Source organism: Vipera berus (assembly GCF_964194415.1).
Source record: "Vipera berus genome assembly, chromosome: 1".
Lineage (NCBI taxonomy): Eukaryota > Metazoa > Chordata > Lepidosauria > Squamata > Viperidae > Vipera > Vipera berus.
In genome coordinates this window covers 79,985,391-80,005,182 of record NC_138202.1, presented here as the reverse complement: position 1 = coordinate 80,005,182, position 19,792 = coordinate 79,985,391, and positions in this window count along the sequence as shown.

Here is a 19,792-nt window from a genome sequence, read left to right as displayed (position 1 = left end):
AACAAAAGTAAAATACAGGATTCTAATTAAAATAGATAAAAGAAAATACAGTAATAAAGTACATATGTAGTAAACACAAAGAATCAGCAAACAGATAAATACAGGATATCCCAATCTATTTGATATAACAAGTTCTTAGTTCAACTCCCTTAATTATAAACTTAATTGTGTGATGCAATCCAGTGATCAGGCCAATTTACATCAGTTTACAAAGATATAATAAGAGCCCAGGAAGAAATAGGATAATCTATGATTCAAATCCCAGTGTGCGGTTCTTTTAAGTAGGATTGTTAAGTATCTAAGCCTAAGGCGGACAAATAGTTGGCAAACAAAACATGAGCAACATCTTTTATTGGTAGGGTAGTACATGTACATGTCTTCTCAGATAGGGCAGGTGGTGGAAGCTTCCATATTTGGTCATGGAATCCAACAACTCAAATCTTGCTCCAGAATAGGCCGTGTCTTCACTGTCTTCATTAACCTACCCTTTTGTCTCTCAGTTTTTGTGGCCAGTTATGTTACATTTTTAATTCTTTCTCTAGTTGTTTTATGCTAATTTCTTTCTTTTCCTTAAGTTTTCTATTTTCAGTCTCTCAATTAGTTGGTACAGCTTTTAAAAATTAATTTTACTGTCTACTTGCTCTAGATTGTTTAGGGATCTTAATATTCTTGGCTTTTTAAAATCAATTTCCCATTCTTATTAGTCCAATTAAGCATCATGGTGTAAATGCTCAACTTAGAATCTGTATGACCCGGTTTAGAGTCTGTCTCTTGTAAATGAAGGTTTCTCTGCTGAGATTGCTTCTTAACAAGAATCATTTTAAGGTTGCTTCTGAGAGGTTAGTCAAAAGGTTGTTACATTCAACCCGGTAAGTCCCAATTAAGGGTATTTCAATATTCCAGTTCTTGGTCCCATTGTTAATGTTGGCCTCTTGTCTTTTCAGTATGTTACAAATTAGAAATAAGTTGGATTCTAATAGTTGCTGACTGGTGGGAAGAAGTAGTACTAAATCTTTCTCAATGGAATTGGTTCAGTTGTTATTGGCCTCCAGGACATTATCTATTGAAATCTTGGGCATATTATGAAAGGCATGAGAAGTTCATCAAAGTTCAGGCCCAGAAAGTTCAGCCAAGCTTAGAAGCTAAAGTATAGCCAGTTATCTCTGGTTCTGTGAAATATAAGCACAGAGGCCTATTGTCCTTCTGGTATGGTAGTCCCAAATATCTCATTATATGAGGCTAAAATTGGGCTAGTTGTTCTTTGAGAAAACAAGTTTATTATAAGTAGATGGCTCAGGCATTTACCATGGAAGGTGACTATAGACAAGGGCTTCAACTGTCTTTGTACATAGATCTGAAAATCATCTTCTTTAATGCTGTCCTTTTGGTTATATAAAGTAGTCAGCAATAATAATGCATTTACTTTCATTTACTAAAACATCTTGTCTGGATTACTTATTGAAAGTGTTAAGTCTTTTGGCTTCTGGTTTTGCTCAGTAGCACAAGTTGCTGAGGGATCATGGAGCTCCGCATCCAACGGCTGATTCTTCTCTGTTTGGGGACTCTAAATGGGCTAAAAGTCACCCCAAATAGGCAGCAAAAAAGGAAGGAAGCCCTGCTGACTGTGGAGAGATGGCGGTCAATCCGGTCAGTCAGGGAAAGCCCTCCAGAAACCAACAGAAGAAAGTTTAGCATCATTCCAGAGTCTAGCCCAAGCTACAAGCAGCCAAAGCCAAAAACCACTAAGTCAAGCTTGATCATAAACAATGTGTCTGGGTCTGGGTAAGAATACTGATTCTCTCTCTTCTACCTGATTGAACTCCTGGGGGAAAAAAACACCAAGAAAGAAAAAAATCCTCTGAAAGTGAGAGGAGGGGGATTTTTGCTCCACCCTCCCATAGACGGAAGCAGCGAATTAAAATTTTATGGGGAAAAGAAACATATTGAAATGAAGTGAATATAAGATTTAAATCTGGATAAGTGTGAATTTGGTGGAATTAGTTAAGATTTTCTTGCCAAAAGATTATGAATGAAAACAGAAAACAATTGCCTGTTTTAAAAATTGAAAAATGGACTTGTACTGGCATCTAGTGGTGGATGAAAATACATAATTATGCCTGACCTAAACACAGGAATTGACAAGCCCAGGAAAAGATAACTTGTTATTGTGACCTTCAGTGTTTTAACTAGACAAACAACAGCCATAATAAAGAAAAGAAAACATTTTGGGCTATCTATAAAGCGAGAACTATAAAACTTAGGAAAAAATTGACCTTGATTATAAATACTTATTGAACTGTGACTTTAAAGCTGTTTGCAGAGAAAGGAAAACTTTGATTTTTGGCTCTCATGGAACATCAGAGGTCTGCAGCAAAAACATATCAAGAAAAAACAAATACTTTCCAGGAGGAAATGTATGCTAAGTTACAACTAATACAAATGACAATGACTTCAAACCACAAGGAAATTAAAAAATAACTTATTTTAAATGAACATATCCTCAATTTAACTTCATAACAAACAAACTCTCAGAAAACAACAAAAGCAGATAACTGAGCATAAACTAGAGGAAAGAGGTTCAAAGATGAAATGTAATAATGGAAGGAACTATGATTTAAACTAGGTAGAGAAAAACTTGCAGGAAATATTGAACATGGAAAAGACAACTTATTCTTCAAGATTGCAAAATAAGTCTAAAGAACAGAAAAAAGATTCAACAAAATGGATTACAGAGCTGCCAGGAGAACTTGAGAGAGGAAAAAATGATAAGAGAAACTAAGAGAGAAAGAAAGTAAAAGATTTTCAAGGAATTTGATGGGGTGAAGCATCCCCACAAGAACACCTTACTTTCATATCTCTCATACCTACAACATTTACAAAACCTTTTGGTTCAGCGGAGCATACTGATTAGGAAAGATGTTTGGTAAAAAAAAAAGGCTAAAGTTAGAATTAAGAAATTAGATGATGGGACTTATCAAATGGAATATTTAAAGATTAAGCACTTGTTTGAATATGGTTAAAGAAATAAAATTTGGGACATAAATAAATTTTAGTTTAAGAGGGATAGGCTCTTTAAGCAATATACTATTTTTTGTTTATGATATGAGAAATATAAAAATGTTGGGATGATTTGATTTATATTTTAGATATTTAAGTATAATGGATTGAATAGTTTTAAAAGACTTAAATCATTAGAGGAGTTAAGACAAGAAAACATAAGTTACTCTTGGTTTCAATATACCCAATTGAAAGCTATGTGGAATTAGATCAAACGGTTGGCATCACAATTACAGATCAAAATTTAGTAAAACAAATTAGAGATTTAAATTGTGCACATATAAAGAGGATATATAATGCTTTAATTGAATTGGATTCGGAAACGGAACTGGTTAAAGACCGTATGATAAAGTGGGCACAAAATATTCTGGAACCAATTTCGTTGGACATCTGGGAGATAATTTGGGTCAGAAATGTTAAATTTACTCAGGCTCAAAACTTAAGAGAAAATTTTTATAAAATGTTTTATAGATGGCATCTGGATCCCAAGAAGTTGTCCAACATGTATCCTAATTTACAGTCTAAATGTTGGAGATGTGGTAGTTTAGAAGCTACCTATTTTCACATGTGGTGGACTTGTAGAAATATAAAAGCTTTTTGGATCAAAATTTGGTGGAACATTCAAAAGATTTTTAAGAGAAAGATAAAGTTTTCTCCGCAATTGTTTTTATTGGGTATTGTTGTAGATTGTGATGTTAAAGAAACTAACTTGATGTTGAACATGATAACAGCAGCACGGTTACTGGTGGGACAATATTGGAAGAAGGATAGTTTGCCCACTATAGAAGAATGGGTGTTTAAAGTTTCGAATCTTGCAGAAATGTCTAAGATTTCTGCTTATTTGAAAGATCATTCACAGGAAAGATATATTTCAGTTTGGAGGAGATGGATAAATTATATTCAGAACAAATATGGGACTAAAAAGTACCATTTAGCTTATGAGTAGATTTTAGTGGGATATTGTTATTGGTACTTTGTTTGTAGTTATGTTAAAGGGGAGTTAAAGCACATTATGAATTTGGTTAATTGTATATTATGCATAATTTTTATTTAGAATATGATTATTGTAACTATAATCCTGTATTTAGCTCTGGGAAGTGGGGGGGGGGAAGTGGGCGGGTTTGGGGTGGGGGGGATTTGGGGATATATTGTAAAATTTTGTTTTTGTAAAACTCTTTAATAAAAAAAGAATAGTTTTAAAAGATTAGCTATGGATTTATTAGATGGAATACTTAAAGATTAAATATTGGTTTTAATATGTTTTAAAATAATAGAAAATTTTTTGGACATAAATGTATTTTAGCTTAAGAGGGACATGTTTTTCAAGTAGTATATTATTTCTTTTTCTTTTTTTGTTTTAAGATATGAGAAATGTAAAAGTGTTGGGATGGCTTGTATGAGGAAAAAGACTTAAATACTTAAGTGTAATTAACACTAAGAAAATCTTAACAGGTAAAAATGTTTTTTGAACATTGTGGGGAAAACAAATTTAAATGAAAACTTTAAAAACAGGATCCATGACAAGGTGATTAAGATGATTAATTAGAAAAGATTTATACTGATGTGGTTGTTACTTGTAGAAATACTAGAAAAATGTCTATATTCAATTGTTATCTACTAAAATTACTAAGAAATGTACTAATTTAAGGTTGATAAAAGAGAATATTATTGGAAGAAGAGAAAATCAAGGAAAGCTATTATGTGGAGTATGGAATTATAGAAAATAATTGTTATTGATTGTAAATATAAACACACTGTTTACCAAATATTAATGGTAATTATGTTAAAAAAATAATAAAATATATTTTTAAAAGTGTTAAATCTTTTTTATAGTTTTCCCCTTGGGTCAGACATCAAGTATATAAGTGTTATACATGCATGATGACATAATCACATATTTGCTGTGGTTGTATCCTTGCTCTGATTACACCTTTGCATTTTGAGGTCACTGCAATGTGTTACAGATGCCACTTGTCTTGTTTTTTTTTCTAGTGTTTCTTAAGTACAGATAGTCTCCGAGTTACGAATGTTCACTTAGCAAATGTTCAAAGTTACAACACTCCCCGCCAAAAGATTTTTCGTGAGAGGTTGGAAGGTCTGCTTGAATATTTTTTTAGTCCCAGGAACTTTTGTATCCGTGCACGTTTCTTCCATTTGCAGTGCAGGGTTTTTTAAGCAGCGCAGCCAAGAGCAGCTGTCAGGCTATGGCAGGTATTCCCCGTTCTATTCTTGCTTGGAAAGGAACAAGGATTAACGGAGTGCAAAGAAGAGCTTCGCCCAGATGTTTAAGGTCAGCCTCCTGCTCTCCCCAGGCAGCCTTCGGTTCCAGATTAGAAACGAAGGCTGTGAAGGGGATTCCAGACTGGCGGAATCATGCTTGCAATGAGGGGTGAGCTGGTTCTGCCAACCTGCGGTATGCAAAGCTGTAAAGGCATTGCTGCACCCCGCACCTCTGCAAAATCTCCATTTGGGAGATCTTGCAGTAAGGCCGCAGGGAAGGGAGGCAGAACTGGGCCGGCCAAGCCTCATTCCTTCTAATCTAGAAGCTAGATGGCAGCAGTCAGCTTCCTCTGGGTAGTTTCTTCCCACTCATGTTCAAACACGAGCAAGTGCAATGAGGAACGCAACGAGATTTAGAGTAGGATTGTTCAGGAGCGTCACTTGCAATTTGGAAAAAGAATGAGTGCTTTTGGCAAGGGAAGCAGGGCAGTGGCACGCCAAGCTCTCCAGCTCACAGGGGTGCAATTTGTGAAATCCAGGTAAGTTTGGCACTCCAGCAAGAAGCGAAGCAGGGCCACGCCTGCTTGTGAGAGAGGCTGGGGCTCAGCAGGGAAGGGGAGAGACTGGTCCGACACTTCTTCACCCAGATGGACAAGGGCTCTGGCACTCAAGGCCGTGAAGGTGAGTGTGGGAATTGCGGGTCTCTCAAATGTAGTGCTAAAGGTACCGTAAATTAGTGCTTGGTGATGGGATGGGGAGGAAAGGCCCAAGCAGCTTTGGACCCCAAGGGGTGAAAAGAGGAGTATGGGGTCTCTCAATGGGTGGGGGGAGGCTTGGTTGAAACCCAATCCAGCAAAGTCCAACCACGTGCTCAACATGGTTTGGCTACATAAGAATCTTTACTGCATTTTTTAAAAAAAAAACATTTTAGGCAGATGATTGCCTTCTGATAAGGTACACTTCTCTCGTATAACCACTGCATTTTAAACATGACAATTATTTTTCCTCACTTTCCCACGTCTTAACAGACATCTTGCTCTCTAGTTCTCATGCTGGATGTTAGATAGCAATTAACTGTTCACATAGTCAGCATTCTTGTCTTCAAAAACCCTAACTACCAACATGATTCCCATGCATACGAATGCAGATAACTAATTTGTATGCTGTTTCCTCAGCACAGCACAGTATGGGAGGTTGTTAGGGGTTGGATGGGGGGGGGAATGTGATACAACTGAACCCTGGCAAGACCGAGAGGCTCTGGGTTTGGAAATCTTTGGTTCATGGAGAATTGCTACCTTTGGTCTTGGATGGAGTGGCACTGCCTAAACAGACCCAGTGTTTAATCTGGGGGTTCTCCTGGATTTGTGACTCCTGCTTGAAGAGCAGGTTGCAGTTGTGGACAACTCTGAGTTGTGCACCAGTTACGCCCTTTCCTGGACCAACAATCCTTACTCACAGTCACCTCCCATCTTGTCTATTACAATGCACTCTACCTGGGGCTGCCCTTGACAAGCTTCAGTTGGTGAAAAATGCAGAAGCCCGCATGATTTTGTGCAGATCTTGGTGTGCATCACCTCTCCTGCAGGAGCTGTGTCGATTGCTGATTTATTTCTGGGTACAATTAAAGGTGCTGGTTGTCACTTTTAAAGCTCTTCATGGCTTGGGACCAGGTGATCTGAGGGACCGGTCACATCCACCTAACCCACTAGACCGGGGAGGTAAGCAATGTTGTGGATCCCATCCCCTAAAGAGATAATCTGGCAGGATCCAGAAGAAGGACCTTCTCCATGGTGGCTCCCTCCCTCTGGAACATCATCCCTCTGGAAATTAGACTGGTCCCACTCTAACACTCTTTCGGAATGCCCTGAAGACATTGTTCTGCCAGCAGGTCTGGGGAACCCAGAGCGGGATGAAGCCCATTAAATGGCTGGTGTGAATGTGTGTTGTCACCATGGTGGGGGTTAATATTTTATTATTTTTATTTCTTTTATATTGTATTTTTACTTCCTGTAAGCTGCCTTGAGTTGCCATGTGCAAGTAAGTGGCAATTTAAGTTTTCCAAATAAGTAAATAAACAAACAAATAAATAAACAGTTCTTGCTTTATCCTTAAGCCGATGAGCTCCTGCTTATAAGAAAAGAGGAAAAACTAAGTTGGTGGTGAAGTCTGTCAAACCCGCTACCCGCTTTTTTTTATATAAATCTATTGGTTAACTCTGCAAAGGAAAAAAAAATTGAAGGGAGTGCATACTGAGGGAGCTGTACCTATTTATAATATGATTTTTAAAATATATAGTTAGGCTTGTAAAGGAGAAGAGTCATAGTGGAACAGTGGTTACGATGCAGTATTGCAAGCTAACTCTGTCCACAGCCAGGGGTTCGATCCTGACCGGACTGAAGGTGGATTCAGCCTTCTGTCCCTCCGAGGCCAGTAAAACAAGGACCTAGATTGTTGGGGGCAATATACTGACATTGTAAACCACCCAGAGAATGCTGCAAAGCACTATGGAGAGGTGTATAAGACTAAGTATTATTGCTATTATAAACATAGGAATTTCAACTGCACTTACATAGAATGGATATTTCAATTCATGTCGTGAAAGAAACCCACATTTCCAGATCCAAAATTTGCTTTAGAAAACTTTATCTTGGAACTGACCAAGTGGGGGGAAAAGCTTTGAATTGCATTTGGAATGATGATCATGAGTGTGATGTGAGACATAAGTGGTATCAATTGGAAATAGAAACCATAATGCAGACATCTAGCATGCATGGAAGTGGGAGTCTAATACAATCACAATGAAAAAGGGCAAGTTTATTAAAAATCAGAGGAGTGCTGAAAAAGACTGAAAGGGAGAGAACCAAATGTTGTCTTAATGCCAGAAAGTTATTTAAAACCACAATAACCAAGGCTCAACTGGAAGATATTCCAACAATGTAAGAAAGGGTCAAGCAGTTTTTTTTTGTCTACTAGTGTCCATTAAGGTATGAAATCAGATGTTTTCTTTAGAAAGTGGAAAGCTTGCCTTAATGAGAAAAAAATGAGGTAATGTAAGGCAAGACAGAAAATGCATAAGATATAAATAGTGTGTGTGTGTGTGTGTGTGTGCGTGTGTGTGTATAATGAAGTATGGTCCAAACACAACCTATTTTCAATAATGAACACAATAGAAAAGCAGACCAACAAGGACCACATGTGGTCTGATGGCTCCTGGATGTAAGGACCTGCCCCAGCTAGTCCTCTCAGGAGAGCACGCTTCTTGACTCCATAGAGTTAGTCAAAAGAACTTTTACTGAGAAAGTGGTTGCAGTAAATTCAGGTGGAATCTAATGGTCCCAAGCAAAGCATTCCAAAACCCAACCCCCCTGACCAAGCCAACCGCAGCCAATGTATTGCCGCATGGTTGTTTTGAGAATGCTGAGGTGTGAGCCAGATAACAGGTCACCCTCAGGGCACAGCAACCTTGGAACCAATCGGGAACCGGCTGAGAAGGAATCTGTTTCATCTCTGAAGACAATCCTCCTCCCTAATTCCCATGCAGTTACAGCAAAAGTGAAAGCATGCAAAAAATGCCCCCTGGAACATCCTCTTCCCCCATCCAACAGAATGGCAGGACACCAGAACGGTGGACTTGACACTAGAGCTTAGCTGCTAGACAAGCAGAAAGGCTGGCTGGTTGGCTGTAAAGTGACTGCAAGAGTCAGCAAAGGGAAAGAAATAGTCGAAGAAATCCAAGGAATCATGAAATTAAATTAAACACTAAAATGAGAAGATTTCAAAATAAAATGTTTAGCATTTGGAAAAAATAAGTACCCGGATTCAGATATAAGTGAAATTAATGGATCTATTAAGATTTATCGGTAGATCAAAAGCTGTTACAGATGTCAAATTAAAAAAACACAGAAAAACTAGCAGAATGTTAATAGTATTAGTAGAAATATGAATGAAACTGGAAATCATTACATGAACAAAATATTTGAAGAGCAACATCAAATATTATCAAGATTGATAACAAAAGATGATTGAAGACAAAACTGGACAAAAATGGACAAAAATGATGAATGCCAGCTCTTTGGCAGACAGTGTCAATGCTGTGACAATGGATGGAAATAAAAAAACATATAACTCAAAATCATAATTAAAAGCATTGAAATAATTAAAAAGAATTATCAAACTATGCAAACTTGGTAGCAGACAATATTTTAACAAATACACTGGCTAAAATTAATCAATTAGTTTATAGTACAGCAGCACTGGTAACATCACAGTAGGGATACTATGATTTAAAGCAAAAGTTAATTTGACTGTCAAGAAAGATCAGTAAGTTATGAACTGATATCAGCAATTTGAAAATTTTAAAGTGAAATATATTTTAAAAAATAATATGAAAAAGTCAGCTTGGTATAGTGCAGGGGTAGGCAACCTCGGCTCTTCTATGACTCATGGACTTCAACTCCCAGAATTCCTGGGAGCTATGTCAGCTATGCTGACTCAGGAATTCTGGGAGTTGAAGTCCATGAGTCATAAAAGAGCCAAGGTTGCCTACCCCTGGTGTAGTGGTTAAAGCACCAGGCTAGAAACTAGGAGACTGTGAGTGTCGGGTCCCCAAATCCTTATTGTCTTCCTTCCATCTATATATGCTTGTGCTTTGCTTTGAGGCCTGCCATTTAGCTGGGGGGAGGGGGTATATTTGCTTTTGCTTGGGATAACTTTCATTTTCTGCTTTCCTTCTTCCACCTCTATCTACTTGAGAAAGGAATGTGTCTCCCTTATCAGGGAGAAATGATAGCTGGAGAACACCTTGAGATGTGCACCAAATGTACCAGTTACCCACTTATTGTGCCACCTGTGGATTGGCTGGATTTCAAATGGAGATTATGACTTTGTTGGGAGGAGGAATATTGCAGGTTTAATTATACCATTCAAGCGGGATTTTCCTGAGATCTTGCCTTGACTTCCCTACTGTCACTAACCTTTAATAAAAGTTTCCTTTTGAGACAATGCCTGTTTTAAGAGTTCTGCTTTCTTGAGTGGTTAGCTGAGGTGGGTCCTTACATAAGGCGAGATCTGCATAGTACTCAACCCGGAGAAGCTGCTGCCCTACCGAGGGGGGGGGCTCGCAACTGATTTCTACAGGCCGTCGATCTCCTCTGCCTAAAAGCTGATGAAAGCCTCTCCAGGGACCTGGAAGAAGCTGGACCTTCTGGTGAAGAAGATTGAGCCAGATGGTCACTTGGGGTCAGAAATAAGGAAGGATGGGAGGAGAAAGCCCCAAAATATGAAGTGCTGTATGCAAGGAAAACATATATCTGCTACCTTTAATAAAGGACATGTTAGTGCACTTATCGAAAGGAATGCACACCAAATAAAAATTTAAAAAACATCAGATTTGATTTTAATATGGTAATTTTAATTCAAATGCTTATGACATGCAGGTGCTTAGGAAAACTGTCACTTATAAACATAAGGCTGTTTGTCATCAAACATGTAAACATAAAACAGTGCAAGTGGATTAAACAATAATAATAATAATAATAATAATAATAATAATAATAATAATAATAATAATAATAATAATAATAGAAGAAGAAGAAGAAGAAGAAGAAGAAGAAGAAGAAGAAGAAGAAGAAGAAGAAGAAGAAGAAGAAGAAGAAGAAGAAGAAGAAGAAGAAGAAGAAGAAGAAGAAGAAGAAGTTGGAGGGGACCTTGGAGGTCATCTAGTCCAACCCCCTGCTAAGGCAGGAAACCCTATACCATTTCAGACAAATGGCTGTCCAGTCTCTTCTTAAACACTTCCAGTGTTGGAGCATTCACCACTTCTGGAGGCAGGTTGTTCCACTGGTTAATTGTTCTAACTGTCAGGAAGTTTCTCCTTAGTTCTAGGTTGCTTCTCTCCTTGACTAGTTTCCATCCGTTGCTTCTTATCCTGCTTTCAGGTGCTTTGGAGAATAGCTTGGCTCCCTTTGCTTTGTGGCAGCCCCTGAGATATTGGGTCACTGCTATCATGTCACCCCTCACCCTTCTCTTCGTTAAACTACACATACCCAATTCCAGCAACCGTTCCCTATTTTCCTAATTCACTTTTTCACTTTTCCTAATTCACTCTAAAGCTTTCCCTGCGCAGAGCCTTACGTAAAACCAGCTGCCTGCAATTAGTGCAGGTTCGCATCCCACCAGGCTCAAGGTTGACTCAGCCTTCCATCCTTCCGAGGTAGGTAAAATGAGGACCCAGATTGTTGGGGGCAATAAGGTGACTTTGTAATAATGCTGCTGGGGTGTGTGTGAAAGCCCTAATAAACAGGCATATACACAGAATGAAGGCTATTGCTAAGCACATTGATTTGTGCTTTAAATTGTAAGCCACCCTGAGTCTTTGGAGAAGGGCAGGATATAAATGGGATTTAAAAAAAAAGACCAAATGGGAGATCCGCTCCAGGTTTTCCAGCCAGCCCGCCCAGTTCCTGAGTCAAATGTGTCCTTAGAGTTAAGCCGCTGCTCTGGCTGCTGCCTTCCCCACCTGCCTTTCAAGTTGGGATAGACTACAGCTGTTCTTCAACTTTAGAAAGACGCCCAGACCCCAGCCTGTAAAAAATCACAGACTGCAGCTTCTTCTCCAATTGGTCCCGCTTTCCCTGCGCAGACTAAATGGGAGATCCGCTCCAGGTTTTCCAGCCAGCCCTGTCCCTAAATTTTCAGCACCCGGCGTATAAGACGACCCCTGACTTTTGAGAAGATTTTCATGGGTTAAAAAGTAGTCTTATACGCCGGAAACTACGGTAATTAACAAGGTCCTATATGATCACCTGTACAAAGGGGTTTTGGTTTACCTGGATGATATCCTTATTTACACTGAAACTAAAACGAACATATTAAACTGGTTGGAGTGGTACTAAAAAAGCTGTGCTCTGCCAAGCTATATACCAAACTGTCAAAGTGCGAGTTCCACAAAGATCACATTGATTACTTGAGCTATCATATATCCAGCGATGGGATGGAGATGGATCCAGAGAAAGTGAGAGCAGTCCTGGATTGGGCTCCTCCAAAAACCAGGAAACAACTCCAAAGTTTCCTAGGATTTATGAACTTTTACAAACAATTCATTCCATCTTTTGCACAGATTGCCCTTCCAATCACAAACTTGTTAAAAACCAGAGGGTGGGGGGACAAGCCAAAACCCAGCCAGCCATTGAAATGGACAGGGGAGCTTTTGAGAAACTTAAATGACTTTTCTCTATAGAGCCAGTTTTGAAACATCCAGACCCAGAACAGCTGTTTATAATTCAAGCAGATGCCAGTGATGTGACTGTGGGAGCGGTGTTATTACAAAGAAATAAAGAAGGACAATTACAACCCTTTGCTTAGACCTCTAGGAAATTATCAGAGACTGAGCAGAGGTGGGCAGCTTGGGAGAAGGAGGCCTATGCTGTACAATGGGCACTCCTAACATTTCTTGGAGTAAAATACCATTCCAAGTATGGACTGATCATAAGAATCTTGAAGCTATGAAAACCCCCAGAAAATTCTCCCCTAAACAAGCAAGATGATCTCAACATTTCCATCGTTTTGATTTTACTAATGCAATCATTTTGGATTTGTAAAAACCTTATATCTCATTAAAAGGTAGTTTTGGTGGCCTGCTTTGAAAAAAGTCATAGAAAGCTATGTAACCATCTGCCTCACATGTGCAGCGGATAAAAGGTGGCAAGGAAAATCCCCAGGACTGCTTCAACCAGTAGCAAGTCCGTCAGCACCCTGGAGAGAGATCTCTATGGATTTTATCGTAGAAATCCCTGAAAGTGCTGGAAACACTGTAATTTGGGTAGTAACGGATTTGTTCTCTAGACATTTCATTCCATGCTCAAAGATCCCAACTTCAAAGACTCTTGCCAAACTGTTTGTGCAGAACATATATCGGTTTCATGGGACCCCACAACATATAATTTCAGACACAGGGGTCCAATTCACATCCAAGTTTTGGAAAGCTTTTCTGGAGCTGATGGGTTCTAGTCAAGGGTTATCATCTTCACACCATCCTCAAATGATTGGGGGTGGGACAGAGTTTTAGAACAATATATGAGATGCTTTATTAATTATCAACAGGACAATTGGTCTGATTTGTTGCCATTTGCTGAGGTTGCTTATAATAATGCATTACGTTCCAGTACAGGTTTCAGTCCATTTTAGGTAGCTAATGGTCAAACATTTGTGGCTATGCCTGAACTTCCTACCAAGGAACCTGAAATCCCGTCTTTACAGGAATAGATTAAACAGTTACAGAATACCTGGCCAGTAGTCAGGAAAGCTCTAGATGAAGCCAGAGAGGCTTATAAAACACAAGCAGAGAAATGGAGGGTGGAACAAAAACCATATAAAGTTGGGACCGGGTGTACCTCTCCACAAGTACTTATAATTCTTACAACCATCTAAAAAATTGGGCTCTAAATTTGCTGGGCCTTTCCCTATCAAACACATCATCAACCCTGTGATGGTTGAATTGGACTTGCCAAAGAACCTACAGAAAATCCACCCTGTTTTCCACTGCAGTTTACTCAAACCAGAAATCACTTCTAACCTTAGGCCTCCTGCGCCTCAGGCACCCACATCTATCCTGATTGAGGGTGAACACTTTGAGATTAAGGACATTTTGGACTCTTGAATACATCATAGGGTGAGACAATACTTAGTAGTGTGGAAGAACCTCCCTTCTGCCCAAAATGAGTGGGTGTACAAGAAACATGTTAGAGCCCCTAAACTTCTACAACGTTTCCATTCTCGATATCCTGATAAGTCTAATTAATGTAAATATATTGTTGTTCCCCTTCCTTTTTGTCTTTTAAGTGGATTTCCCGTTCTTTTAGGGGGGCGTATGTCAGGTCCCCAAATGCTTATTGTCTTCCTTCCATATATATTCTTGTGCTTTGCTTTGGGGTCTGCCATTTAGCTGGGGGGAGGGGGGATATTTGCTTTCGCTTGGGATAACTTTTGCTTTCTGCTTTCCTTCTTCCACCTCTATCAACTTGAGAAAGATTACAGAGAAGCTGGAGAAGACCTTGAGATGTGCACCAACTGTACGAGTTACCCACTCATTGTGCCACCTGTGGATTGGCTGTATTTCAAATGGACATTATGACTTTGGTGGGAGGAGGAATATTGCTGGTTTAATTATACCGTTCAAGCGGGATTTTCCCCAGATCTCACCTTGACTTCCCTACTATCACTAACCCTTAATAAAAGTTTCCTTTTGAGACAATGCCTGTTTCAAGAATTCTGCTTTCTTGGGCGGTTAGCTGAGGTGGATCCTTACAGTGAGTTCTAGTCCTGCTATAGATACAAATCAATTGGGGCCAGTCATTCTCCCAGCCTTAGGAAGCAGGCAATGGTAAACCACTTCAAACTCTTGCCAAGAAAACTGCAGGGACTAATCCAGGCAGTCACTAAAAGTCAGAACTCAAAGGCAAGAAAAACAAAAGGGAAATTTTTACATTAGAAGATAAATACATTATCTTGATATTAAGACAAGTAAGGAAGAAGAACTAAAAGAGTCATGGCTGTTTCAAAGCAAATTTAACAATACAAAGGTAAGATTAATCAATTTTGACAAAATCAGCAGATTCAAACAAACCAACATTTGTTTGCATTACTAGGAAATACCACAAATATATTGCCTGCCCTAAAAATATGAAATATTAAAGCATAAGTACATAATAAAGATGAAAAGTTGATAAAATATTTAAAAAATGGCTTAGTCAAACGGACAATATGATCATAACATCAGAAATGATTAAAAATAACCAAAAAAAGTACCAAAGTGTAACAGCAAATGATGAAGACCATGGATTTTAATTCAAATATCTGATGTCTCCTTATGAAAGACTAGAAACTTGCTTTAATGAATTATTTTAAACAGGAAAACCTAAAGAATAGATAAAAATTTTAGAATATTCAGGTGTGACAGGTCTATTAAGCAATATTCCAGAGTGGAAACTGATTAGCTCCAAATACTAATTAAGAAACAAACTGATGGATTAACAAGTGCCTTGTTCTGATCACATAGGACATATTCTTATGTTCCTACTGTAAGAATATATTACAATATCCACCCAGTTTCACCATATTATTAAAAATTAATATTTTATCATCAAGCTGAAATTAATTTTAATTAATTTTAACATGGTATTAAAAATTAACATGCAACTATTATCAGTAGCTCTGTTACTAAAGACAGGTGATTGCTACACATGTGGCTGGGAAAGTATCTGATTTACTCACTGATTAAAGTATTACAGGAAAAGGTACTATTTATATGATGAAAGATATAAGTAATAGGCGTATGAAAATTATACCTCTGCAACTCATATGTTAAATAGTAATGGCAGATATAATGACTTGCAACTTTGCTGTTGCATGATATCAAACATATTGGAAACTCTTTCCAAATTTACAGTTTTGCAGAGGGAGAAATTCTAGGTCAAAACAAAACAAAAAAAACAAAAAGAAAGCAATTAAGAAAGCAGAGAGGCCAAAACTTTTGTCAACGCTTCAGGTCAGATCAGGAAATAAACACTGGCAGAACTACTGGCGTTCTGTTTTATTGCTGGAGATATCATTCTGGGTTCCTCCTAGCTTCTTGGAATCTTGAAAGCCTGCCTATGTTTCCCTTTGCCCCCTCTTATAGAATACAGCAATGCTTCTTAACCTTTTCTTCATCACAGGCTCCTTTTAAATACCTTTTGTGGCCACGGACCAACAAGAGTTAACTCAAGATTTAATCATAACATTTCTTCAGGCCTTTGCCAACCTTCTGTGATGACATCGCGTTCCCCCAGGGGTCCGCGGACCACAGGTTGAGAACCGTTGCCCTACAGAATCTTTTCCTCCCTCCTTTCTCGGGGTTGAGAGATTCTTTTTGTCTTCTACTTCTTTATTTCATTTATTAATCAACTTTCTGCATCACCTTGCCAAAGAAATTCGTAAAACAAATCTCAATGCCTTAAAAATGAAATACAAAACCCAAGTTGAGGCCCCTATAAAAATATCATTTCTACCCTACAACCTACATATACAGACAGATCTCTGCTGAATTAACATCCTAGCTCCAGGGCCTGAGGAATAGCTAGGTTTTCACAGCTTGCTGTCAGACCTGAGAACGACCGGGCAGATGCTGTTACAGAAAGGGCCTACCCCTACCAGATGATATCACTTCATTGAGAGAACCTAAAACGTGCCCAGTCTGCTAGATCTGATGGGGACAGAGAGAAATCATCAAGAATAGGTAGTCTTACACATAGGGCTTTAAAGATGAACATCAGAACTTTATTTGCAACCAGAAGCCTACTGAGAACCAGTGCAGCTTACTGAGCAGTAGTGTTACACAGGCATACTGTTGTACACCCCAAACTGCATACATTAACTCACCCTTTGAAATTTATGAATGTTCTTCATGGGCAATCATCCATATAGCAAGTTACAATAGTCTAAGCAAGAGGTAATAAATATTTAAACTACCATGAGCAGTGTTTCCTGACCTAGAAATGGGAAGAACTAATGCATGAGATATACTTTTGGAAAGGTTTTCCAGGCCACAGCTGCCACCAGCCCCTTGAGCATAAGATTCAAGCATAAAATCTACACCTATTCACTGGCTACCAGTTCTTAGCCACATAGCTCCCCCGCACTTACGACGACAAGAAGCTCTCATTCAGGAGTATAGTAAGATCCTGCTAAACTCCTCTCTACCCATTCATGCCTATACCTCTGATCTCTTAAGATGTTGATTAAAGTTAAGAAATCCACCACTCCTCACAGTGCTTAAGCTGCTGGCCGAACATCAGAGCACTATACAAAAGTGGATGGAAGCATGGAGTAGCTATACCTCCCAAGATATTTCTGAGCATATTAATCCTAATAGTATACCTCCAGGATTTAATCTACCCCAACAGATATGGGTGACATACAATAGAATTAGAATGACTCATGGGGTGTATGCCAATTCTCTGTATAAATGGGGAAAGACACCTTCAGCACAATGTGATTGCGGGGCTCCCCGACAGACTATCCAACATATAGTGAGGGAATGCACTAATAGAAGATACCCAGGAGATTTTAAGGACTTCCTCTGCGTAACAACGGCAGCTACTGACTGGATCTCCAAACTCGACATTAAACTCTGAAATGTTATTTCTGTTTTCCTCTTAGGTTTTATAATTGCTTCTTTTTTTAAAAAAAAATTGTTTTAACTGTTCTAACTTGTAAATATGAAGTGCTTTTAATTCTGTGTGTGACCAGCCATATGCTAAATAAATAAATAAATAAATAAATAAAGCTTAGCTACTGCTAAGCTTGTAAGCCGCCCTGAGTCTTCGGAGAAGGGCGGGATATAAATCGAATTAAAAATTAAAAAAATAAAATAAATAAATCAAGCATAAGATTCAAGGGGAACTGCCAGATTGAGCATGGAGCATTAACTCTGATGCAGTTAACAAGGGAAGTTCAGTAGATGCAGGGGATCTTAAATCCCTTAAATCTTGTCTGAGTTGAGCTGAAACCGGTTCTTCCACATGCAGACTTGTACAACCTCCATGCATTGGCAGAGCACCTTTTATATTTGCCGCCTTTACTTCTGTTCTTTTCTATATCACCTCCTTTCAGAAGCTTCTTTTCCTATGGTTGAAGCTATCTTAGGCATGTTTTCATGCACAAGTGGGCTACTGGCATGCACGCGCATGCACAAACGGCCTGCTAGCGCCCGTGTGACACTGGTGGTAGTAAATGCACATGCGTAAATGGGGCCGCTAGTGCCTGCATGGGGGTGCTACTGTGAGTTGGGGGGGGGGCTGGTGGCCAAGAGGCCATGGCCCAATATCGGGCCCCGGACCATAGGTTGGGGACACCTGATATAAACTATTGCACCATGGTCTCATCTATAAAATTGGTTGTTGCACCCAAACCTTCAAGAGGACAGAGTTGCATTTCTACATCTGAGGTACAAAGAATAAAAGAATAAAATACACTTACCTGTTGGCTGTCTGACTCTTCTTAATTACCTGGGGACACCTCTGCTGAGTTCTTGAGAGGGGAGCCTGCACTTACCCAAAGGTGAAGCTTTGGAGTAATTTGGACACTTGCTTACTACAAATGCAGTACTTTGCAGATGAGGTTTCTACTTTAGTCTTGGTTAAATGTCCCAAAGCTCCACAGTAGAAAAATAAATCAAGGTCTTTCCTCTGTGAGGAAAGAGATTACTACTTCTATTTGCAAGGGTTTCCTACTGCTAGTGTCTGAAAAAGCCATGGGTATGTATGTGTAGATGAAGAGAGGTGTAAAACCTCCTCCCCCTATTATATTCTTTGTTTCAACTCCTCTAATCCAGGGCTTTTCAACCTTTTCACCCATTGTACCACTTTCAGGATAAGGCACTATCCGAGTACCACCAGTCGCCCAGCAAGGTGTGAAAAACTTGACCAAAAAAAGGAAAAAAATGATAAAGTACAGGTAGTCCTTGACTTACAATTCACTTAGTGATTGTTTGAAGTTACAATGGCGCTGAAAAAAGTGACTTATGACCATTTTTCACACTTATGACTGTTGCAGCATCCCCAGGGTCATGTGATTTACATTCGGATGCTTGGCAACTGATTCATGCAGGGACATTCAGTGTCCCAGGGTCATCTGATCATCTTTTGCAATTTTTTGACAAGGGAAGTCAATGGCTGGGGGGGGCGTGGCATCCCAACATCTTTTAGAAAAATATCCTTTATCAAAAAATACTGGAAATAAACAAATGTTTATAATACACATTAAATACACCATTAAGTTTATTAATTATACCACAGTTTATAACTAAAATAACTCCACACATTAACACAAAGCACCATATAGAGCAGTTGAAAAGAACCAAAGCAGCCATATATGTAAATTATAACAGTATAAAGTAGACATATAATTAATTCATAATCATCCAGAAATGAACAGTTTTAAAATCTAGTAATCAGACTGAGACATCCTATTCTTATCTTGCTAAATGAAAGTATAAATGCAGAAATTAAATACTTGCAATATCATCTGGGTAAATAAGGTATTCATGCATAATATTTATATACTGCCAACCCTAGCAACAAATGGCTGTTTAAATATAGAAATCTTAATTCACAGGGTTTTTTTATCTCACCTTTTCTGGGAAGATTTCTACTCCCTTTTATTCCTATGGGAGGGAGGAATTCTGGAAATAACAGGCCCAAGCTCATAAACATCCCAATTACTCCCACATTTAAATTGTTAAATCTTATCAAATTAATATTACACCTTGAAAAACATTTTAAAATATTAATCAAAACCATGTCAGGTTTATTCATACAGAATCAGATAAGCAGGGCTTTTTTCTCATGGAACACTGAGAACGGCACCTTTTTTGGATGGAACCTTGTAGGGTAGGCAAGGCGGGTTGTATGACATATGTGAGTTCCGGCACCTTTTACTTTTACAAAAAAAGCACTGCAGATAAGAATATGAATATATT